The sequence below is a fragment of the Triticum dicoccoides genome, chromosome 6A (genome assembly GCF_002162155.2).
Source record: "Triticum dicoccoides isolate Atlit2015 ecotype Zavitan chromosome 6A, WEW_v2.0, whole genome shotgun sequence".
Classification (NCBI taxonomy): Eukaryota; Viridiplantae; Streptophyta; class Magnoliopsida; order Poales; family Poaceae; genus Triticum; species Triticum dicoccoides.
In genome coordinates, this window is record NC_041390.1 from 243,794,256 (window position 1) to 243,820,378 (window position 26,123).

The following is a 26,123-nucleotide window of genomic DNA, read 5'->3' on the forward strand; positions in this document are numbered from 1 at the left end:
ATTCCACCTATAGTGCTATGTCCATGGCTAACGCTCATATATTGCGTGAAAATTGAAAAAGTTTGAGAACACCAAAAGTATGAAACAATTGCTTTTCTTGTCATCGGGTTTGTGCATGATTTAATATTTTGTGTGATGAAGATAGAGCATAGCCAGACTATATGATTTTGTAGGGATAACTTCCTTTGGCCATGTTATTTTGAGAAGACATAACTGCTTAGTTAGTATGCTTGAAGTATTATTATTTCTATGTCAATATTAAAATTTTATCTTGAATCTTTTGGATCTGAACATTCATGCCACAATAAAGAAAAATTACAATGAGAAATATGTTAGGAAGCATTCCACATCAAAATTTCTATTTTTATCATTTACCTACTCGAGGACGAGCAGGAATTAAGCTTGGGGATGCTTGATACGTCTCCAACCTATCTATAATTTTTGATTGTTCCATGCTATTATATTTTCTATTTTCGATGTTAATGGGCTTTATTTTACACTTTTATATTATTTTTGGGACTAACCTATTAACCGGAGGCCCAGCCTAAATTGTTGTTTTTTGCCTATTTCAGTGTTTCGCCGAAAAGGAATATCAAACGGAGTCCAAACGGAATGAAACCTTCAGGAGCGTTATTTTTGGAACAAACATGATCCGGGGGACTTGGAGTGTACGTCAAGAAACAATCGAGGAGGCCACGAGGCAGGGGCGTGCCCTCCACCCTCGTGGGCCCCTTGTTGCTCCACCGACCTACTTCTTCCTCCTATATATATATCCATATACCCCGAGAACATCCAGGAGCACCACGAAACCCTATTTCCACCGCTGCAACCTTCTGTACCCAAGAGATCCCATCTTGGGGCCTTTTCTGGAGCTCCACCGGAGGGGGCATTGATCACGGAGGGCCTCTACATCAACTCCATGGCCCCTCCGATGATGTTTGAGTAGTTTACTTCAGACCTTCGAGCCCATAGCTAGTAGCTAGATGGCTTCTTCTCTCTCTTTGGATCTCAATACAAAGTTCTCCTCGATTCTCTTGGAGATATATTCGATGTAATCTTCTTTTGCGGTGTGTTTGTCGAGATCCGATGAATTGTGGGTTAATGATCAAGTCTATCTATGAATAATATTTGAATCTTCTCTGAATTCTTTTATGTATGATTGGTTTATCTTTGCAAGTCTCTTCGAACTATCACTTTGGTTTGGCCTACTAGATTGATCTTTCTTGCAATGGGAGAAGTGCTTAGCTTTGGGTTCAATCTTGCGGTTCTCGATCCCAGTGACAGAAAGGGAAACGACACATATTGTATTGTTGCCATCGAGGATAAAAAGATAGGGTTTATATCATATTGCATGAGTTTATCCCTCTACATCATGTCATCTGGCTTAAGGCATTACTCTGTTCTTATAAACTTAATACTCTAGATGCATGCTGGATAGCGGTCGATGTGTGGAGTAATAGTAGTAGATGCAGAATCGTTTCGGTCTACTTGTCTCAGACGTGATGCCTATATACATGATCAAACCTAGAAATTCTCATAATTATTTGCTTTTCTATCAATTGCTCGATAGTAATTTGTTCACCCACCGTAATACTTATGCTATCTTGAGAGAAGCCACTAGTGAAACCTATGGCCCCCGGGTCTATTCTCCATCATACAAGTTTCCAATCTATTTTATTTTGCAATCTTTACTTTCAATCTATATCATAAAAATACCAAAAATATTTATCTTATTATTATCATCTCTATCGGATCTCACTCTTGCAAGTGGTAGTGAAGGGATTAACAACCCCTTTATCGCGTTGGTTGCGAGGTTCTTATTTGTTTGTGTAGGTACGAGGTGACTCGCGTGTGATCTCCTACTGGATTGATACCTTGGTTCTCAAAAACTGAGGGAAATACTTACGCTGCTTTACTGCATCACCCTTTCCTCTTCAAGGGAAAACCAACGCAGTGCTCAAGAGGTAGCACGGGGCAGATCCGCAAACGCCCTTGGAGAACTCCGAATCCGGGTTAGCATGAGATATCTCTTCTTCACATACTTGCTCTGCATAATAAAAGCCTTACCCGCTGCAATTTTCTTGGCCTCCTGGATTTCCTGGAGGGCGCCCTGGGCTTCGACCCGGGCCTCTTGTGCACTTTGACGGGCATGGGAAAGTTTGGACTCTTGGTCCGTATTCTTGCACTCCAAGGCCTCGCACTTCTTCACGGTGTCCTGCAGCTCCTGCTGGACCTCGCCGACCCTGGCCTCGTGCTTTTCGCGGGCGGCCTGCTCATCTGCCACCCTCTTCTGGCCTTCGGCCAGCGCTGTCTTGAGGGTTTCCACCTCAGACACCGCCCCTACAAATTATCACACGATCAACACAAGCAATTCATATCTTGCTATATTTGAATAGGTTGTTACATACCCTGCTTGTCTGCTAGCTGCTTTTTCGCACGACCGAGCTCTTCCTCGGTCTGCTCTAGCCTCTGCTTCAGTCCGGAGACTTCGGCAGCATGAGAAGTCGCAGCTAGTAGCGACGCCTGCTTATTCACATAGACATACATGGTTAGTCTCCTGCAAAAAACTATTTGATCCTCTGTTCGGCTTTTCTTTCCGAATCTCGAACAGAGTCTCAGGGGCTACTATCTATATTGTGACTTTCTTTTCACAAGTTGCATTGCTTACCTCAAAGCCTGTTAAAAGGCTTGTGCAGGCTTCGGTCAGTCCGCTCTTCGCGAACTGAATCTTCTCAATCACCGCACCCCCATGGGTGCGGTGTTCCTCTATGATGGAAGCGCTTCACGGTGCTTCGAGTAAAGTATCCGGCGCCTCTGGTTGGACAGAGGTCACCGGCGGAATGGGCACACCTCCTTCCGACGAAGGAGGCTGCTTGCCGGATTCCGGAGCCATATAGGTCTTCGAAACCGTATTCGGCTGGGGGCCAAATTGGACATGGCCCCCATCGCCAGTCTCCATGGGGATATGCTCCCCCATGTGTCCGGCGGCCGAGGCCTCACCCTCTGGCGCCGTCCTGACGGCCTCTTACGTCTCTCCCTGGCCGGGGATCCTTCGGGACAACACCTCGGTGTCGTCTATGGCCCTGGGAGAGGAGGCCGTCGGAGGGGGCCCGCAGTCCATCACCTTCGGGTCCAGCGAGTTCCCCGAAGACGAGGATCGCTCAAGGGAGAGCCGGACTGCAAATGCATGATTCGACATGTTAAAATTAGGAAGTAAAGAGGCGGATATATGAATGCGCCAGGGTCTTCGGATACTCACAATTCGGCCAGGGGCTTATCTCGAGAGCGTCGTTCTAGGCTGCTGTCGACGTCCCACGCGGAGCTATCCGCGAGGGAAGCCTTTCCCTTCTTGGACGCCTCCGCTTCCAGATCTATGGAAGCCACCATCTTCCTTCCCCCCTCGGGGAGGGGGGAGTTGCTTTCTTCCTCCTCTTCCTCCTCCTCGTCGTCTTCGGCGGTGGAGTGAGTTTCAGCGTCTTCAGATGCCACGTCCGAAGTACCCTTGGGACGGAGGCCACCTCTGGTCCCCTTAGCCTTCTTCTTGGCCTTCTTCTTTGGTGCCTTGTAGGGCGCCGAAAGCCCGGAACCAGCATCTTCGTCAGACGCGGGATGGCTGGATCCTCGGGCAGCGGTCCGAACACTGAATCCGCTCCGCCTTCTTCGTCCAATCCTGAAAAAAACAAATGGGGAAGTTCAGACACCCTCCTTGAATAAGCAAGTAAGGAATACACCTTGAAACAACGAAAAACTTACCGTAATAGCGGGATGGGCTAGGTCGTGCCCACGATCCTCGGTGGTCTTTGGCCATGTCTCGTTGGCCTTGAAGAGCACCTTCCAGATATCTTCATGTGTAGTTCCGAAGAACCGTTGCAGGGTCTTGTGCTCAGCCGATCGAACTCCCATAGGTGGCAAGCCCAACTTTGGCATGCAAGGATCCGCTGGACTAGCATCACCTGAATCACATCGACAAGCTTGACGTTCTTGTCCATCATGCTCCTGATGCGTGTATGGAGCGTTGTCAGCTTGTCCGACGAAGACCAATCCAGGCGCTTCTCCTGCCAGGAGATAAGCCGCATTGGGGCCCCGGATTTGAATTCGGGAGCCGCGACCCAGGTAGTGTCGCGGGGCTCTGTGACGTAGAACCACAATTTCTGCCAGCCCTTGACGGTCTCCACGAAGGTGCCTTTGGGCCACGGGACGTTGGACATCTTGCTCACCATGGCACCTCCGCACTCCACATGCTCGCCGCCCACCACCTTCGGCTTCATGTTGAAGGTCTTCAGCCACAGTCCGAAGTGGGGGGATGCGGAGGAAAGCCTCACACACGATGATGAATGCTAAGATAGTGAGGAAGGAATTTGGGGCCAGATCATGGAAATCTAGCCCATAGTAGAACATGAGTCCTCGGACAAAGGGGTGGAGTGGAAATCCTATCCCGCGGACAAAGTGGGGGATGAAAACTACCCTCTCATGGGGCTCCGGGGTAGGGATGATCTGTTCCTCGGTCGGAAGCTGATGGGCGACCTGCTTGGCCAAATACCCGGCCTCCTGAAGTTCGGTGATGTCATTCTCCTTGACAGTGGAGGCCATCCACTTGCCCTGCACTCCGGACATGGTTGGAGTGCTTTCTTAGGGTAGGAAAGATGAGAACTTGGGCGCTAGAGCTCGAGAGTGGGTAGGTGGAAAGAGAGAAGGCGTGGGTGGAAGAGATGAATCCTTATATCCTTATAAAGGCAGTGAATATCAAGCGCCTCCCCACTCTCCATGAAACTCGCCTATTCCCCAGGGGCCGTGCGGGTGGCACGGTTGGATTACCCAGACCCGTATTGATGAGAATCCCGCAATATGGGGACACGATCTCTTCTTTGACGAGACGTGCCAATAAAGCAACATCTCGAAATATGGAGCGATAGGCCGAGAAACGGTTCGAAATAATAACCGGGCAGGGACGTGATGTCACGTTACAAAAAGTTGTCAGCAGATTGGACTCGTGAAATATTATACTCTCTGCGGTGGTGTGTGGTATTTGTTTTGCAGATCCGGACACGTTTGTTGTGTTCGAAGACTGTGTCGGAGTATTCGGAGGAGGAACCCGCCTTGCAATGTCGAAGACAATCTGCGCACTGGACACCTCGTTATTGAAGCCTAGTTCAAGGGCTACTGAGGGAGTCCTGGACTAAGGGGTCCTCGGGCGTCCGGCCTGTTGCACATGGGCCGGACTAATGAGCTATGAAGATACAAGACCGAAGATTCGCACTCGTGTCCGGATGGGACTCTCCTTGGCGTGGATGGCAAGCTTGGCGTTCGGATATGAAGATTCCTTTCTATGTAACCGACTTTGTACAACCCTAGTCCCCTCCGGTATCTATATAAACTGGAGGGTTTAGTCCATGGAGACAATCGTAATCACATAGGCTAGACTTCTAAGGTTTTAGCCATTACAATCTCATGGTAGATCAACTCTTGTAATACTCATATTCATCAAGATCAACCAAGCAGGAAGTAGGGTATTACCTCCATAGAGAGGGCCCGAACCTGGGTAAACATTGCGTCCCTTGTCTCCTGTTACCATGAACCTCAGACGCACAATTTGAGATCCCCTACCCGAGATCTGCCGGTTTTGACACTGACACTGAGTGCACCCACCTTCTCTCTAGCAAGCAAGCATTTTGCAATGAAAAGAGTGAAATAATGAACAACAGGGAAATGCAATCCAGCGGCGGTGATACTCGACACCCCTCTCTCATCACCCACGGTCAGAGTACGATAAAAGCCTTCAAACTCTGTAGGTCTAGGCTCTACCAAACCACCATCAGAAGGAAGCAAGCATATTTCACAGAACTCAGTAAGCGGTATCTGAAGGGGTTCGGCGTATAAATTAAACTACACCTCATGAGGATTATTCTTAGGAAGGAAATTAAAACTTTGCACAAAGGTGCTTGTGAGGAGATGATACTGCTCACATTCAGCTGCGATGAAGTCGGTGAGGCCGGCATTAGCAGCATATTGTGCATACTCTTGAAGGATTCCAACCCCTTCCATGAATGGGGTATGCGGCCATTTGCACGGCCGTACGTCCGCCAATCTCTGAGTATGAAAATCACCATCAGACGACTCCCCAATAACTCCCTTGGAGCTCTTCTTGGAAGCAAACTTCCTAAAGATATTCATCTTTTTCCTATGAACAAAATTCTGAAATTTTTAGTCCACAAAATTTTCTCAACAAAACTTTACAAGATTGATATCAACTACTCATAGGGATACATAGAGGCCATAGCAAGCATTCAAACTACTTAGAACTCTAAGAATTCAACATGCAAGCTTATCTATAGTAGCACCCAGAGTAGCTAATCATTCAAAATATAAACCACTAAAGCAAAAACTAATTGGACAAACGGAGGAGCCACATACCAAGCAACAATCCCCTAAAATAGTTTCGGAAACAGAGCTTCAAGCAAACAGATCGAAATCGGCGGGTTTGAGAGCAAGAACACTTATGTCGCTTGAAGCTACGTCAGTTTTTCCCCAAAGAGGAAGGGATAATGCAGCACAACGGCGGTAGGTATTTCCCTCAGATATGAAACCAAGGTTAACGAACCAGTAGGAGAACCAAGCAACACAACTTAAACAGCCCCTGCAAACAAATAACAACCACTCGCAACCCGACGTGTTAAAGGGGTTGTCAATCCCTTTAGGGTAACGGCGCCAGAAATGGCACGAGGTCGGGAGAAAGTTGTAAATATTGATAGATCGAATGCCAAATAAAATAAATTGCAGAAAGGTATTTTTGGGTTCTTTGGTTTAATAGATCTGAAAATAAAAGCAAGAGAAAAATATATCGCAAAGGCAAATATATGAGAAAGAAAACCCGGGGGCCGTAGGTTTCACTAGTGGCTTCTCTCAAGAAAAATAGCAAATGGTGGGTAAACAAATTACTGTTGGGCAATTGATATAACCTCAAATAATTATGACGATATCCAGGCAATGATCATTACATAGGCATCATGTCCAAGATTAGTAGACCGACTCCTGCCTGCATCTACTACCATTACTCCACACATCGACCGCTATCCAGCATGCATCTAGTGTATTAAGTTCATGGAAAAACGGAGTAATGCAATAAGAACGATGACATGATATAGACGAGATCCATTTATCTATGGTGGTAGATAGAGATCCCATCTTTTTATCCTTAGTAGCAACGATACATATGTGTCGGTTCCCTTTCTGTCACTGGGATCAAGCACCGTAAGATCGAACCCACTACCGGGCACCTCTTCTCATTGCAAGATAAATAGATCAAATTGGCTAAACAAAACCCAAATATCGGAGAATAAATATGAGGCTATAAGAGATCATGCATAAAAGAGATCAAAGAAACTCAAATACTTTCATGGATATAAAAAGATAGATCTGATCATAAACTCAAAGTTCATAGACCCCAACAAACACACCGCAAAAGAGTTACATCATATGGATCTCCAAGAGACCATTGTATTGAGAATCAAGAGAGAGCTATGAAGACATCTAGCTACTAACTACGAACCTGAAGGTCTACAAAGAACTGCTCACACATCATCAGAGAGGCACCAATGGAAGTGGTGAACCCCTCTGTGATGGTGTCTGATACGTCTCCAACGTATCTATAATTTTTGATTGCTCCATGCTATTACATTATCTATTTTGGATGTTAATGGGCTTTATTTTACAATTTTATATCATTTTTGGGACTAACCTACTAATCGGAGGCCCAGCCCAAATTGATGTTTTTTTCCTATTTTAGGGTTTCGAAGAAAAGGAATATCAAACGGAGTCCAAACGGAATGAAACCTTCGGAAACGTGATTTTCTCAACAAACGTGATCCAGGAGACTTGGAGTGGCCGTCAAGAAACAAGGGAGGAAGGCACAAGGTAGGGGACGCGCCTACCCCCCCTGAGCGCGCCCTCCACCCTCATGGGCCCTCTGTTGCTCCACCGACGTACTTCTTCCTCCTATATATATCCACGTACCCCCCGAACATCCAGGAGCACCACTGTCGGTGTCAAAACCGGTGGATCTCAGGTAGGGGGTCCCGAACTATGCTCTAAGGCGGATGGTAACAGGAGGCAGGGGACACGATGTTTTACCCAGGTTCGGCCCTCTTGATGGAGGTAAAACCCTACGTCCTGCCTGATTATTCTTGATAATATGAATAGTACAAGAGTTGATCTACCACGAGATCGGAGAGGCTAAACCCTAGAAGCTAGCCTATGGTATGATTGTATGTTATCCTACGGACTAAAACCCTCTGGTTTATATAGACACCGGAGGGGGCTAGGGTTCCACAAGGTCGGTTACAAAGGAGGAGATATATGTATCCGTATTGCCTAGCTTGCCTTCCACGCCAAGTAGAGTCACATCCAGACACATGACGAAGTCTTCAATCTCGTATCTTCATAGTCCAACAGTCCGGCCAAAGGATATAGTCCGGCTGTCCGGAGACCCCCTAATCCAGGACTCCCTTAGTAGCCCCTGACCAGGCTTCAATGACGATGAGTCCGGCGCGCGGTGTTGTCTTCGGCATTGCAAGGCGGGTTCCTCCTTCGAATACACCACGGAAGAGTTTGAATACAAGGATAGTGTTCGACCCTGCAAAATAAGTTCCACATACCACCGTAGAGAGAATAATATTTCCACAAATCTAATCTGTTTGACACGTTTTGGCAGCATGACATCACGCCACGGCCCGGTAATTATTTGAAACCAGCCCCGCACATAACACGAGGCGGTTTCTTGACACCTCTTGTCAAAGCAGAGATCGTGTTTCCCTTATTATGGGATTCTCATCAATACGGACGTGGGTAACCCAACCGCGCCATCAATTACGGCGCTTGGGGGATAAGCGAGTTTTACCAGGCTAGTGGGGGCGTATAGTTTAGTCCGCCCTTATAAAGGGATAAGATCTCACCTTTTTCTACCCACGCCTTCTTCCTCCTTGCTCATCCATTCTCGCGCACTCGAGCTCCAGCACCCAAGTCCACATCCTTCTCCTCAACTCTCTCCAAACATGTCCGAAGCGGGAGGCAAGTGGATGGCCTCCTCCGTCATGGAGGGACACATTAAAAAGTTACGTGGAGCCGGATACTTAGCCGCGGATATCGCGCACCGGCTGCCAGCCGCGGGGCAGATCGTCCCTACCCCACTTCGTCCACGGACTGGGGTTTCCCCTCCATCCATTCGTCTGCGGCCTCATGTTCTATTATGGGCTGGACTTTCATGATCTGGCCCCGAATTTCATCCTCAACATCTCGGCGTTCATCGTCGTGTGCGAGGCTTTCCTGCGCATCCGACCCCACTTCGGCCTATGGCTGAAGACCTTCAATATCAAGCCGAAGGTAGTAGGCGGCCAACAAGCGGAATGCGGCGGAGCCATGGTGGGCAAAATGCCCAACGTCACATGGCTCGAGGGCTCCTTCGTGGAGACCATAAAGGGGTGGCAATCGGGGTGGTTCTACATCACCGAGCCGCGCGACACCAACTGGGTGGCGGCCGCTGAGTTTCGATCCGGGATCCCCACGCGGCTCACTTCCTGGAAGGAGAAGGGCCTGTCCTGGGGCTCATCGATGGAGCTGGACGGACTCCAGAAGTGTATCCAGAACATGACAAGCAAGAAACTTAAGCTTGTCAACATAATCTAGGTCATGCTATTCCGCCGGATCCTCCCGTGTCAACAACGGGCTTTCAACTTATGGGAGTTCGACCCGGCCCAGCACCAGACTCTATGTGAGCTCTTCGACACGACGCATAAGGACGTCTGGAAGGTGTTGTTCAAGGGCGCCGAGGTCCCTCCTTCTCTTACCGAGGACCGCGGGCTAAGCACGAAGCGCCCTGCGAATCCGGTAAGTTCTGTACATCTTGTAGGGTATTTATTTCCCATAGCTTAACCATGTGTGGGGTCTGAGCTCCCATGCCTTTGACAGGACTAGGTGGAGGCATCGGAACAGATTAATTGTCCGGCCCCTCTGCCCGAAGACCCTGCGGACGCTCTCCTGACGGAGATGCTGACTCTGGCTCCTTATGAGGTGCCGGAGAAGACCAAGAAGAAGGCCAAGGGAACCCGAAAGAGTTCCCGGTGCCAGGTGATATCGGACTCATCGTCCGATAACTCCGAGACGCACTCCTCCCGTGAAAATGAGGAGAAGGAAGATGAAGATTCTCCCCCTCTAGCCGGGTGAGACAAGAAAAGGAAGGTCGCCCCAACCGGGGAGGCCGAAGGGTCCAAGAAGGGAAGGACTCTCCTTCCGGACTGTTCCACCGCCGCCGCCGACGGCGAAGACGAGTGGCTGCTCAGGGCCAAGCCCCTGGCGAAGTCGTAAGTATTCGGATACCAGAGTAACTCATAGCATACTTTTGTTGCACTGCTTCTCCTAACGTCGAATATGATTATGCAGTCTGCCCCAAGCCAGTATCAACGTATCATCGTCGGACGGTTCCTTGGACTCGTCGGACATGGATAGTGATACACTTCCAACTGCCACCTCTCCTTGCCCTACGGACAATGCAGAGGTACTATCTCAAGGGGCACCGAGCCGGGGGGAGCCAGTCCCGGAGGCGCCTCAAGGCGACCTTCGGACTCCAGGAGCAAAGGGAGCAAGGCTCCCAGGGGCTCCAAGTTCGGCCCATAGCCAGACACAGTGTCGGAACCTCTAGTCGTTCCGGACTCAGGCAGGCGGCCCCCTTCCAAGAGGGGCAAGCCGTTCATGCCGGTGAGCTCTGTCCATCCAGAGGCACCGGACGAACTGCTGGGAGCGCTTAGCGGCGCTTCCATCAACGAAGAGCACCGCACTATTATGAGTGCGGTGATCAAGAAGGTTCATTTCGCCAAGAGCGGACTGACTGAAGCCTGTACCAGCCTTCTAACAGGCTTTGAGGTAAGTATTTAAAATATAGGAAAAATGTTACCGCATAGACAGTAGCCCCTGATGCTCTGTTTGGTGTTCAGAAAGAAAAGCCGAATAGAGGATCGAATAATATCTGCAGGAGTCTAATATAAGTATGTATGTATGTGTATGAAGGCTTCGCTGCTGACCTCTGCCGCACTGACTGCGGAGGTCGCTGCACTGAAGCAGGACTTCGAGCGGTCCGAGAAAGAGCTCGGCATTGCCAAGAGGCAGCTCGAGGAGAACAAAGGTAAGTAATACCTTGTCTATATAAAAAAACAAAATGTGGTTGCAAACTGACAGGATCATCATGAATGTGCCAGGGGCCACGACCGAAGTGGCAACCCTAAAGCAAGCATTGTCCGAGGCCGAAAACAAAGCGGCCAAGGAGCGCACCGAGCGGGAGAGATAAGAGGCACGGGTGGGCGAGGTGCAGCAAGAGCTCCAGGCTCTCGTGAAGAAACACGAGACTTTGGAGCTTGATCGAAGATGCGAGAGTCCGAGCTTGCCGCGGCCCTTGAGAGCACCAAGCATGCCAAGGCTGAAGCCCAAAAGGCCCTCTAGGAAATTGAGGCGATGAGGAAGATAGCGGCGAGTAAGGCATTCAATATTCAAAGCAAGCATGTGAAAGTAAATTACTTGTTACTTACCCGAGTCCGGAGCTCTCCAGGAGCATTCACAGATTTGCCCCGCAGCGTGTCGGATGCCGCGAAGTATTACCAGGCCGAGGAGGGAAGCTCGATGGAGAAGTTGTTCTGGTCTCAGTATACTGGGACCGAACACCCGATGCCTATGAGCGACCAGCTGAAGCAACTGGTCGAGCTGCACAAGGTGGCCGAACAGGCCATGAGGGGCTTTATAGTCTGGATGTGGCCTGGCGACTCCCTTCCCAACAGCTACTTCGGCCTGGTGAGGCGGCTTGTAGATGCCTGCCCACGGCTGGAGGTCATAAAGCGGTCCGTCTGCATCGAAGGTGCACGCCAGGCCTTTGCCCGTGTGAAGGTGCACTAGGCCAAGATGGACGCCGAGAAGCTGGTGAAGGAGGGGTCACCGCAGGGCAAGGAGCATCGCCACCCTGAGATGTATTATGAGGGTGTCCTAAAGGGTGCCCGTCTTGTGGCGGACGAGTGTGCAGAGGATGTAATTTTTGAATGAACTTGCTCGTGTGACCTGTATTATGAAAACTTGTTCATATGCGCTATGCAACGCTTGTTTGAATTTAAAATATTACCTTTTGTGCGGCTATTTATCAAATCTGGGAGATGGCCAGTCGTCGGCTTCTGCCCCCATGCCACGAGTGCTGGGGTGTTCGGGATAAATCTGAGCACTCTTTTTCCCATTGTTGGGTCCTTTGAGGGAGGTGCTCAGCTCAACGAACAAGGCAATCGGACTATAATGCTTTATCACTCTCACTTAGCCATAGAAGTCTGCAATTTTAAATTTTGGCGAAGCCCCTAGTATTCGGAAGGCCGAATTCGGGGCACTATACACGCGTTAAGCCGGACAAAGCCGACTCCTTGCTCTAAGCGGCATAAGTCTTTAGGGACTCGAGACCTCTCGAACAGCGACCAGGTCTCACCTTATCATGACAGTCAACTTTAGCTTTCTCTACTGAGGTGCTTAGCCCAGATGAACCGGGGCACAATCGCAGTAGTTCTCCTAGTGCTACCTTAGCCGATATAGCGGAACGTAAGGTACCAAAACATGGGAGCCGGGCAAACCCAACTATTGACCCAAGACATGATTCGGAGCTGATGCATATAATGCTATAAGTTCGGGGTGCCACACTGTCGAAAGTGTTTGGACTTCTCACGCCGTATTATGGGGTACACTTAAGCCCCTGGCGTATTGGCCGTACCAGAGTGTACGGGTGCTGAATGTCGTAAATGAACAAATATATATATAAAGAAAGAATAGAGAATGCGGTAATAGTCTAGTGCTATGCATTGTTTATTCAAAAAGGTGCATCAAAGAAGAATGATACAAGTAGTGCGATAAGCAAACAATAGGACTATTTGACATGTCCCCTCCAAGGGCAACCTAAGGAATGGTACTTAAAGCAAGCATTTCACTCGTTATCAGAGACCACCTGGGAGTTCCGTGGTGCGACATAGCTTTCTGCCTTCTTGGTTGTTGCATCGTGTGTCTGGCAATTGTACTGCCGGACGGGTTTTCCAGAGATTAAACTCATGAAAGAGAGAAAAATAACAAAGCGGGAAGCCCCTAGTGCGGTTGAGCCGCGTCTTGGGGCATATGCCGTAGTCGTGCCCCCCTCCCCACTTGTGCCCATGGTATTTTCAATGTGTAATTATGTACGCATGGCACGGATTTCGCCATTTGGCTGGTACTGGGGTGGGGGCCGCATTGCTATGCGAGCTCGGAACATGCCAGGCGGTCTTGTTGCCAATTACTCCAGGCGCGCTTGAAGGTGTCCGGGTCTTTAATCGCCGAACTGGTGGATTGCCTTAAGAGGCTGCTTTGCGCTTCTGCTGCGAGGGCCGCAGTGTGCTCCTCCACGCGGAGAGAGCGCTCTATGTTTCCATTGACTGTGATGACCCCCCGAGGTCCTGGCATCTTGAGCTTGAGATATGCATAGTGCGGTACCACGTTGAATCTGGCAAATGCGGTTCGCCCGAGCAGTGCATGATAGCCGCTGCGGAACAGGACTATATCGAAGATTAACTCCTCGCTTCGGAAGTTATCCGGGGATCTGAAGACCACTTCCAGTGTGACTGAGCCTGTGCAATGGGCCTCTACACCTGGTATGACGCCTTTGAAGGTCGTTTTTGTGGGTTTGATCCTTGAGGGGTCTATACCCATTTTGCGCACTGTGTCGCTGCTGCCACCGTCCATAAGGACTCGAGTGAGGTGAAATCTGTCGATGATTGGATCTAGGACCAGTGCGGCAAATCCTCCATGACGGATACTAGTGGGATGGTCCCTGCGATCGAAGGTGATCGGACAGGAGGACCATGGGTTAAACTTTGGGGCGACTGGCTCCAACGCATATGCGTCCCTTAACGCACGCTTTCGCTCCCTCTTGGGGATGTGGGTTGCGTATATCATGTTCACTGTCCGCACTTGTGGGGGGAACCTCTTCTGTCCTCCAGTGTTCGGCTGCCGGGGCTCCTCCTCGTCATCGCTATGTAGCCCCTTATCTTTGTTTTCGGCGTTTAACTTGCCGGTCTGCTTGAACACCCAACATTCCTTGTTGGTGTGATTGGCTGGCTTGTCGGGGGTGCCATGTATTTGGCATGAGTGATCGAGTATATGGTCCAAACTGGACGGGCCCGGAATGCTTCTTTTGAATGGCTTTTTCCGCTGACCGGGTTTAGAGCCTCTGAATCCGGCATTGACTGTCGTATCTTCGGTATTGTCGCTGTTGACACGGCACTTATGTTTGTTGCGATGTGACCTGCCATTGCTATCCTTGGTATCTGAAGTACCGTGGTTCTTTGATATGTTATTGTTGCAAGCCAGCCAGCTGTCTTCTCCCGCGCAAAAGTGGGTCATGAGTGTCGTGAGGGCTGCCATAGATTTCGGCTTTTCCTGGCCAAGGTGCCGGGCAAGCCACTCATCGCGGATGTTGTGCTTAAAAGCTGCTAGGGCCTCTGCATCTGGGCAGTCGACAATTTGATTTTTGTTTGTCAAGAACCGTGTCCAGAATTGCCTGGCCGATTCCTCTGGCTGATGAATTATGTGGCTCAAGTCATCGGCATCTGGTGGTCGCACATAAGTGCCCTGGAAGTTGTCGAGGAATGCGGCTTCCAGATCTTCCCAATAGCCAATGGATTCTGCTGGCAGGCTGTTGAGCCAATGCCGAGCTGGTCCTTTGAGCTTGAGTGGGAGGTATTTGATGGCGTGTAGATCGTCACCGCGGGCCATGTGGATGTGCATGAGGAAGTCCTTGATCCATACCGCAGGATCTGTTGTGTCGTCATATGATTCGTATTCATGGGTTTGAAACCCTCTAGGATTTGGTGATCCATTACTTCATCTGTGAAGCATATGGGGTGTGCGGCGCCTCTGTAGTGGGCTATGTTGCGACGCAGCTCGAATGACTCCTGTCCGCTGTGTTCGGCCCGGCCGGATTTACTTTTACGTATCTGGCATGACGGTTATCATCTCGCATAGTGGCGCGCCCTCGTGATCCATATATCGATCTTGTGTGTTTTGCTTTGTCCTCCAATACGTCTCGCAGGTCTAGCATGTTTCCCTATGCTTTGTCATTTTTATTCGAGTGGCATCGGGGTGCGGGCTGAGTTTTTGGCTGAAATGCCTCTTTGTCGCGGCCACGAGGTGGCCGATCAGCTGCATCATATGCTGGAGATGTAGGTTTTAATGCTTCCTCCTCCAGTCGGGGTAGCAACTTGTGCTTTGGGTAACTCTTGGAGGGGCGTTCGAGTTCATATTCCTCGGCAGCAAGGACTTCAGTCCATCTGTCGGCTAGCAAATCTTGATCAGCTTGAAGCTGCTGCTGCTTTTTCTTAAGGCTATTTGCCGTGGCTATAAGCCGGCGCTTGAAGCGCTCTTGCTCAGCGGGATCCTCTGGCACGACAAATTCGCCGTCGTCGAGGCTTGCCTCACCTTCGGAGGGAGGCATGTAATTATCATCCTCCACCAATCCATATGCCGCTCTCTCGGGAGGGCTGGCTTCTCCATCCTCCTGCTCTACATCTTGCTAGAGGGGATTGTTGTCGTCTTCGGCACTGTCCGGAGTGCTATTATCTCCCGGTATCAGCGCTTTTGCTTTGGCGAGACTTAGAGCGGCACCGCTGACGTCGGCGCTTGGGTTGCTTCTTGGAGGGGTCATCCTCCGATGTCTTGTTGGCATTGCCTTCTTTGGGTGTGTCCACCATGTATATATCATATGATGAGGTGGTTGTCCAGTGCCCTGTGGGCAGTGGTTCCTCTTCGTCTCCCGCATCGTCATCCATACCGTCAATGTCTTCGGAGTCGAAGTCGAGCATGTCGGTCAAATTGTTGACAGTGGCTACTAAGTGGGTGGTGGGTGGGCGGCGAATTTCTTCATCATCCGCATCCCAATCCTGTCAAACATAGTTTGGCCAGGACTCTCCTGACATGGAGAGAGACCTTAATGAGTTCAGTATGTTGCTAAAGGGCGAGTGCTGAAAGATATCCACGAAGGTGAACTCCATGATCGGCGCCCAGTCGGATTCGATAGGCAAGGGCGCAGGCGGTTCGGAGTCCGTGGCCGGGGAAGAATCCGATAGTTTGGAGTCACAGCTCCCGTGAAGGGTAAGGTCGATATTCGGCTTGATTGCCGCTGAGAATACGGCCTCCGTGGCGGGGTCTATCCACCCGTCCATGGATGGCGCAATGGGCTCCGAATTGAGGGTCGGGGCGGTTGCCGGTGCGGTCTCCTGAACATTGTCCGATGGTAGAGCTAAATCATGCTCATCGTGACCGCGCGGCGCACTCGGCAGGGGCTCGAATCCGTCAAAGATCAAGTCTCCGCGGTTGTCGGCCGTGTAGTTTAAGCTTCCAAACCTGACCTGGTGGCCAGGGGCATAACTCTCGATCTGCTCTAGATGGCCAAGGGAGTTGGACCGCAGTGCGAAGCCGCCGAATACAAAGATCTGTCCGGGGAGAAAAGTCTCACCCTGGACTGCATCGCTATCAATGATCGAAGGAGCCATCAAGCCTAACGGCGACGACACAGAGGAACTCTCAATGAAAGCACCGATGTTAGTGTCCAAACCGGCGGATCTCGGGTAGGGGGTCCCGAACTGTGCGTCTAAGGCGGATGGTAACAGGAGGCACGGGACACGATGTTTTACCCAGGTTCGGGCCCTCTTGATGGAGGTAAAACCCTACGTCCTGCTTGATTATTCTTGATAATATAAGTAGTACAAGAGTTGATCTACCACGAGATCGGAGAGGCTAAACCCTAGAAGCTAGCCTGTGGTATGATTGTATGTTGTCCTACGGACTAAAACCCTCTGGTTTATATAGACACCGGAGCGGGCTAGGGTTACACAAGGTCGATTACAAAGGAGGAGATATATGTATCTGTATTGCCTAGCTTGCCTTCCACACCAAGTAGAGTCCCAACCGGACATGGGACAAAGTCTTCAATCTCGTATCTTCATAGTCCAACAGTCCGGCCAAAGGATATAGTCCGGCTATCTGGAGACCCCCTAATCCAGGACTCCCTCAACCACGAAAACCTAATTCCACCGCCGCAACCTTCTGTACCCGAGAGATCCCATCTTGGGGCCTTTTCCGGAGCTCCGTCGGAGGGGGCATTGATCACGGAGGGCCTCTACATCAACTCCATGGCCTCTCCGGTGATGTGTGAGTAGTTTACTTCATACCTACGGGTCCATAGCTAGTAGCTAGATGGCTTCTTCTCTCTCTTTGGATCTCAATACAAAGTTCTCCTCGATCTTCTTGGAGATCTATTCGATGTAATCTTCTTTCGCGGTGTGTTTGTCGAGATCAGATGAATTGTGGGTTTATGATCCAGATTATCTATGAACAATATATGATTCTCCTCTGAATTCTTTTATGTATGATTGGTTTATATTTGCAAGTCTCTTTGAATTATCAGTTTGGTTTGGCCTACTAGATTGATCTTTCTTGCAATGGGAGAAGTGCTTAGCTTTGGGTTCAATCTTGCAGTGCTCGATCCCAGTGACAGAAAGGGAACCGACACATATTGTATTGTTGGCATCGAGGATAAAAAGATGGGGTTTATATCATATTGCATGAGTTTATCCCTCTACATCATGTCATCTTGCTTAAAGCATTACTCTGTTCTTATGAACTTAATACTCTAGATGCATGCTGGATAGTGGTCGATGTGTGGAGTAATAGTAGTAGATGCAGGCAGGAGTTGGTCTACTTGTCTCGGACGTGATGCCTACTTGATCATACCTAGATATTCTCATAACTATGCTCAATTCTATCAATTGCTCGACAGTAATTCGTTTACCCACCGTAATACTTATGCTCTTGAGAGAAGCCACTAGTGAAACCTATGGCCCCGGGTCTATATTTCATCATATTAATCTTCCAACACTTAGTTATTTCCTTTGCCGTTTATTTTACTTTGCATCTTTATTTCTCTTTATCATAAAAATACCAAAAATATTATCTTATCATATCTATCAGATCTCACTCTCGTAAGTGTCCATGAAGGGCTTGACAACCCCTTTATCGCGTTGGTTGTGAGATTCTTATTTGTTTGTGTAGGTGTGTGGGACTTGAGCGTGATCTCCAACTGGATTGATACCTTGGTTCTCAAAAACTGAGGGAAATACTTACGCTACTTTGCTGCATCACCCTTTCTCTTCAAGGGAAAACCAACGCTGTGCTCAAGAGGTAGTAAGAAGGATTTGTGGCGCCGTTGCCGGGGAGATTCGCGCCAAGTCAAGTCAAGATTTGACTCCAACAACGAGTCATTTCTGGCGCCATTACCAAGTACCCATCACAAACTCTTATCCCTCACATTACATTATTTGCCATTTTCCTCTCATTTTCCTCTCCCCCACTTCACCCTTGCCATTTTATTCTCCCTCTTTTCCTCTCTCCCTCTCTCTATGTTCCCCTTCTCTTTCCCTATTCACCTCTTTTCTGCTTGCTTCGTCATTATGGTTAGTCCTTTATCTACTCATTTGTCTCCCGAGAATGAAGTTCTTAATTTTAAACAAAGGGAGGGAGAAAATCTAAAAGATGCTTGGTACAGAATTTGCAATGCGCAAAATAGATCTACTAGGAAGCAATCTACTTCCATTCTTCTTCGCAATTTTTATGTAGGCATCACCCCTTGGAACAGATATATTCTTGATAGCATTACCGAAGGAAATTTCTTGGGTAGCCATACTTTTGATTCTTATAATGCTATGATAGATTTGTTTGGCCCACCACCTCTTTTGGTTAATGGAACTTTGCTAACTTTGGAACATGTGATGCAAAGGCTTGGAATTATTGAGAATAAAGTTGCTACTGTAGAGTTGATTGAGCATTTGGATAAAAACATCCACAACCAAATTACCCAATATGGATCTAAGGTGGGAGTTACTCTGAATTTTTTTAAGGAAAAAGAACCCATAGTTAATGAAAGAATAGATCAAGATTCTACTAGAATCGATAAACTTGAGGGAATTATCACCAACTTGGGATCCGCTTTTTCTTCCGTTAAAAATACTCCAAATCTTCCTACTAAAATGGCCAAGCTTGTTTATGTTCCTAAAAATAGGGTGAATCCTCTAGTAAGGAAACTGCGGATTGAAAATCAATAAGTGTTCATCCTAATCTTTTTGCTATCATTAAGGAACCGTTTGCTACAAATGATTTTCTTGATTTTGTGCCTAGGAGTTTGATAATTAATAAAAAGGAAGAAACTCCTAAGAATTATAGTTGTCTCATTGAAGAATTACCTACCAAAGATGGCAATACCTAATTCTATCTTCGCTTTTATGCCTAGCTAGGGGCGTTAAACGATAGCGCTTGTTGGGAGGCAACCCAATTTTATTTTTATTCCTTGATTTTTGCTCCTGTTTAGTAATAAATAATTTTTCTAGCCTCTATTTTTTTGTGTTTTTTGTGTTTAATTAGTGTTTGTGCCAAGTAGAACCGTTGGGAAGACTTGGGGAAAGTCTTTTTGATCTTGCTGTAGAAAACAGAAACTTTAGCGCTCACGAGAACTGCTGCCATTTTTATTTGGGAAGTGATATTTAGTTAATTATTTTTGCATATGATTAATAGATAAATTACTCACGTCCGGAAATTTATTTTACAATTTTTGGGGTTCCAGAACTTGTGTTAGCTACAGATTACTACAGACTGTTCTGTTTTTGACAGATTCTGTTTTTCGTGTGTTGTTTGCTTATTTTGATGAATCTATGGCCAGTAAAAGAGTTTATAAACCATAGAGAAGTTGGAATACAGTAGTTTTAACACCAATATAAATAAATAATGAGTTCATTACAGTACGTTGAAGTGGTGTTTTGTTTATTTTCGCTAATGGAGCTCATGAGATTTTCTATTTTGAGTTTTGTGTTGTGAAATTTTCAAGTTTTGGGTAAAGATTTGATGGATTACGGAACAAAGAGTGGCAAGAGCCTAAGCTTGGGGATGCCCATGGCACCCCAAGGTAAAACTTAAGGACACCAAAAAGCCTAAGCTTGGGGATGCCCTGGAAGGCATCCCCTCTTTCGTCTTCGTCTATCGGTAACTTTACTTGGAGCTATATTTTTATTCACCACATGATATGTGTTTTGCTTGGAGCGTCTTGCATGATTTGAGTCTATGATTTTTAGTTTACCACAATCATCCTTTCTGTACACACCTTTTGAGATAGACTCACATGATTTTAAATTTATTAGAATACTCTATGTGCTTCACTTATATCTTTTGAGCTATATAGTTTTTGCTCTAGTGCTTCACTTATATCTTTTAAGAGAACGGTGGTGGATTTTTTTATGGAAACTATTGTTCTCTCATGCTTCACTTATATTATTTTGAGAGTCCTTTAGAACAACATGGCAATAATAAAAACTTTCATACAAGTGCATTGAATACTATGAGAAGTTTGATACTTGATAATTGTTTTGAGATATGGAGATGGTGATATTAGAGTCATGCTAGTTGAGTAGTTGTGAATTTGAGAAATACTTGTGTTGAAGTTTGTGATTCCCGAAGCATGCACGTATGGTGAACCGTTATGTGATGAAGTCGGAGCATGATTTATTTATTGATTGTCTTCCTTATGAGTGGCGGTCGGGGACGAGCGATGGTCTTTTCCTACCAATCTATCACCCTAGGAGCATGCGTGTAATACTTTGTTTCGATAACTAATAGATTTTTGCAATAAGTATGTGAGTTCTTTATGATTAATGTTGAGTCCATGGATTATACGCACTATCACCCTTCCACCATTGCTAGCCTCTCTAGTATCGCGCAACATTCGCCGGTACCATAAACCCACCATATACCTTCCTCAAAACAGCCACCATACCTACCTATTATGGCATTTCCTTAGCCATTCCAAGATATATTGCCATGCAACTTTCCACTGTTCCATTATTATGACACACTTCATCATTGTCATATTGCGTGCATGATCATGTAGTTGACATCGTATTTGTGGCAAAGCCATCATTCATAATTCTTCATACATGTCACTCATGCATCATTGCACATCCCGGTACACCGCCGGAGGCATTCACATAGAGTCATATTTTGTTGTAAGTATTGAGTTGTAATTCTTGAGTTGTAAGTAAATAAAGTGTGATGATCATCATTATTAGAGCATTGTCCCAAGTGAGGAAAGGATGATGGAGACTATGATTCCCCCACAAGTCGGGATGAGACTCCGAACGAAAAAAAAGAAGAGAAAAGAGGCCAAAAGAAAAAGAAAGAAAGAAGGCCCAAATAAAAAAATTAGAGAAAAAGAGAGAAGGGACAATGCTACTATCCTCTTTCCACACTTGTGCTTCAAAGTAGCACCATGTTCTTCATATAGAGAGTCTCCTATGATATCACTTTCATATACTAGTGGGAATTTTTCATTATAGAACTTGGCTTGTATATTCCAATGATGGGCTTCCTCAAAATGCCCTAGGTCTTCGTGAGCAAGCAAGTTTGATGCACACCCACTTAGTTTCTTTTGTTGAGATTTCATATACTTATAGCTCTAGTGCATCCGTTGCATGGCAATCCCTACTCACTCACATTGATATCTATTGATGGGCATCTCCATAGCCCGTTGATACGCCTAGTTGATGTGAGACTATCTTCTCCTTTTTGTCTTCTCCACAACCACCATTCTATTCCACCATAGTGCTATATCCATGGCTCTTGCTCATATATTGCGTGAAGGTTGAAAAAGTCTGAGAACATCAAAAGTATGAAACAATTGCTTGGCTTGTCATCGGGGTTCTGCATGATTTAAATATTTTGTGTGGTGAAGATAGAGCATAGCCAGACTATATGATTTTGTAGGGATAACTTTCTTTGGCCATGTTATTTTGAGAAAACATAATTGCTTAGTTAGTATGCTTGAAGTATAATTATTTTTATGTCAGTATTAAACTTTTATCTTGGATCTTTCGGATCTGAACATTCATGTCACAATAAAGAGAAATTACATTGAGAAATATGTTAGAAAGCATTCCACATCAAAAATTCTTCTTTTATCATTTACCTACTCGAGGACGAGCAGGAATTAAGCTTGGGGATGCTTGATACGTCTCCAACGTATCTATAATGTTTGATTGCTCCATGCTATTATATTATCTATTTTGGATGTTAATGGGATTTATTTTACACTTTTATATCATTTTTGGGACTAACCTACTAATCGAAGGCCCAGCCCAAATTGTTATTTTTTGCCTATTTTATGGTTTTGAAGAAAAGGAATATCAAACAGAGTCCAAATGGAATGAAACCTTCGGGAATGTGATTTTCTCAACAAACGTGATCTAGGAGACTTGGAGTGGCCGTCAAGAAACAAGGGAGGAAGGCACGAGGCAGGGGGCGCGCCTACCCCCCTGGGCGCGCCCTCCACCCTCGTGGGCCTTCCGTTGCTCCACCGACCTACCTCTTCCTCCTATATATATCCACGTACCCCCCCAAACATCCAGGAGCACCACGAAAACCTAATTCCACCGCCGCAACCTTTTGTACCCGAGAGATCCCATCTTGGGGCCTTTTCCGGAGCTCCGCCGGAGGGGGCATTGATCACGGAGGGCCTCTACATCAACTCCATGGCCTCTTCGGTGATGTGTGAGTAGTTTACTTCAGTCCTACGGGTCCATAGCTAGTAGCTATATGGCTTCTTCTCTCTCTTTGGATCTCAATACAAAGTTCTCCACGATCTTCTTGGAGATCTATTTGATGTAATCTTTTTTTGCGTTGTGTTTGTCGAGATCTGATGAATTGTGGGTTTATGATCCAGATTATCTATGAACATTATTTGATTCTCCTTTAAATTATTTTATGTATGATTGGTTTATCTTTGCAAGTCTCTTCGAATTATCAGTTTGGTTTGGCCTACTAGATTGATCTTTCTTGCAATTGGAGAAGTGCTTAGCTTTGGGTTCAATCTTGCGGTGCTCGATCCTAGTGACAGAAAGGGAACCGACACGTATTGTATTGTTGCCATCGAGGATAAAAAGATGGGCTTTATATCATATTGCATGAGTTTATGCCTATACATCATGTCATATTCCTTAAAGCATTACTCTGTTCTTATGAACTTAATACTCTAGATGCATGCTGGATAGCGGTCGATGTGTGGAGTAATAGTAGTAGATGCAGGCAGGAGTCGGTCTACTTGTCTCGAACGTGATGCCTACTTGATCATACCTAGATATTCTCATAACTATGCTCAATTCTATCAATTGCTCGACAGTAATTCGTTTACCCACTGTAATACTTATGCTCTTGAGAGAAGCCACTAATGAAACCTATGGCCCCCAGGTCTATCTTTCATCATATTAATCTTCCAACACTTAGTAATTTCCTTTACCGTTTATTTTACTTTGCATCTTTATTTCCCTTTATCATAAAATACCAAAAATATTATCTTATCATATCTATCAGATCTCACTCTCGTAAGTGACCGTGAAGGGCTTGACAACCCCTTTATCGTGTTGGTTGTGAGGTTCTTATTTGTTTGTGTAGGTGCGTGGGACTTGAGCGTGATCTCCTACTGGATTGATACATTGGTTCTCAAAAACTGAGGGAAATACTTACGCTACTTTGCTGCATCACGCTTTCTGAGGGAGTCCTGGATTAGGGGGTGTTCGGATGGCCGGACTATACCTTCAGTCGGACTCATGGACTACGAAGATACAAGATTGAAGACTTCGTCCCATGTCCGGAAGGGACTTTCTTTGGCGTGGAAGGCAAGCTTGGCGATACAGATATGCAGATCTCCTACCATTGTAACCGACTTTGTGTAACCCTAACCCTCTTCGGTGTCTATATAAACCGGAGGGTTTTAGTCCGTAGGACAACATACACAACAAAAATCATACCATAGGCTAGCTTCTAGGGTTTAGCCTCTCCGATCTCGTGGTGGATCTACTCTTGTACTACCCATATCATCAATATTAATCAAGCAGGACGTAGGGTTTTACCTCCATCGAGAGGGCCCGAACCTGGGTAAAACTTCGTGTCCCTTACCTCCTGTTACCATCCGGCCTAGACGCACAGTTCGGGAACCCCTACCCGAGATCCGCCGGTTTTGACACCGACATTGGTGCTTTCATTGAGAGTTCCTCTGTGTCGTCGCCATCAGGAAGGATGCCTCGCCCCGTCTTTAAAGACGGCACCGTTGCTAAGGGAGCTTTGGCTGTTGGCCAAACCCTCCGGCTAGGTGGTTTTCTTATGACCGCCTGTTCGGCTTCTGCGCCGACGATGACCTCTCGAGCCATCCAAAACAATCTTCATGTCAGCTCGGAACTCGCCGAGCAGTTAGATCCAATGGAGCTCTCCTCCATAAACGAGCTCTTGGATCACTTCGCCGCCCTGGGAGTCGCTACGGATTACGACCAGATTGGGCCTAAACCCGATCTGAGAGAGATTAACTCTCCCCAAGTCACCCATCACATTGCCGTGGTAGAGGGACAGTGCGGCGACCCTTCATCTATCTTAAGGACTTGCTACGTCCGGATTCCCGATCCCTCCAAGCCGGATACCCGCGGAGGAGAGGATATCACTCAAGACCTGAATTTAGAGTCAGGCGACGGGCTGGATTCATTGGACAACATCCAGGAATCCAAATTTTCGAGTTCGGAAATTCCTCGGCCTCTGAGCCTTAGATGGGGTGAGGCTTTGGATTTAATTCCACCCACCCACCCCAACATAAGCGATCTATCCAAAATCAGGCAAGAACCCGATGAAACAATACATCATTACTGGGCCAGATTCCTCCTGGTTAAGAACAGGCTAAGGGACTGCCGCGAGGAAGACGCAATCTCAATCTTCTGCAATAATTGCATGGACAAGGGAATACTCAACGCCATAAGTCGCCGTGATATTACACGCTTCGCTGACTTGGCGTCCATTGTACGAAAGTACTGTGCGATGGAAAGCGCCTGGAAAACCGAAATAAAATTTTGGGACAATCCGGCCCTGAATATAAACCCAGTCTGAAATAAAAGGGTGCATCATCACCAGTCACCCGGGTCAAGCACTAAAAAGCAAAAACCCTCTACAGGGCATGGAACCGTACTGGAAGGATGGCTTAATGGACCCTGTAAAATTCACAGTACAGAGGACGCCACACCAACTCACAACCTCAGAGCATGTTGGATACTCCGGCAGGTGGCCAAAATTGGCGAAAATCTCCTAATTCCAAAGGCCACAGAAAGCCACCCCAGAGACACCAATACGGTATTAACAATCTTCGAGACTTTTGCATCAAATAATATGTGAAAAAGGACACTCCGCAGCCTTGTCAAAGTCTACCAAGTAGCAACAATAAAACCATGGAGTGACACGGCTATTACCTTTAACGCCAGTGATGAACCTAAATTCCGAACAGCCCGAGCACCAGCCACATTGGTCCTCAGTCCAATAGTGGACGGCTTTCGTCTTACCAAGGTACTCATGGACGGCGGCAGCGGATTAAACCTCATTTATGAGGAGACCCTTCAAAAAATGGAAATAGACTGGAACTGCATTGAGCGAAGCAACACAACCTTTAGAGGAATAATCCCCAGTCGGGAAGCGCGTTGTACAGGAAAAATCACACTAGATGTGGTGTTCGGCACGCTGGATAATTACAGGTCCGAAGAGGTCACGTTCCAGGTGGCTCCGTTCAGCAGCGGTTATCACACTCTGCTAGGGCGGGAAGCGTTTACAATCTTCCAAGCAATACCCCATTACGGGTACATGAAGATCAAGATGCCCGGGCCTAACGGGATCATCACTCTCGCTGGTGATCCGGACATAGCACTCCGCACCGAAAACAAGACAGCCGCACTGGCCCTCGAGGCACTATCCAAAGCCCTAGCGGCCGAGGAGCTGACTGCGCTGCGCTCTACGGTGAATAGGGACGGCGTGATACTCGATAAAAGATCCAAGTCCACCTCCTTTAAACCGGCGGACGAAATAGTCAAATTCCAAGTCCATCCAATGGACCCCAATAAAACAGCTTCCGTCGGGGCACAGTTAAACCCTGATGTCGACGCCGCACTAAGAGAGTTCCTACGAGAGAACTGGGA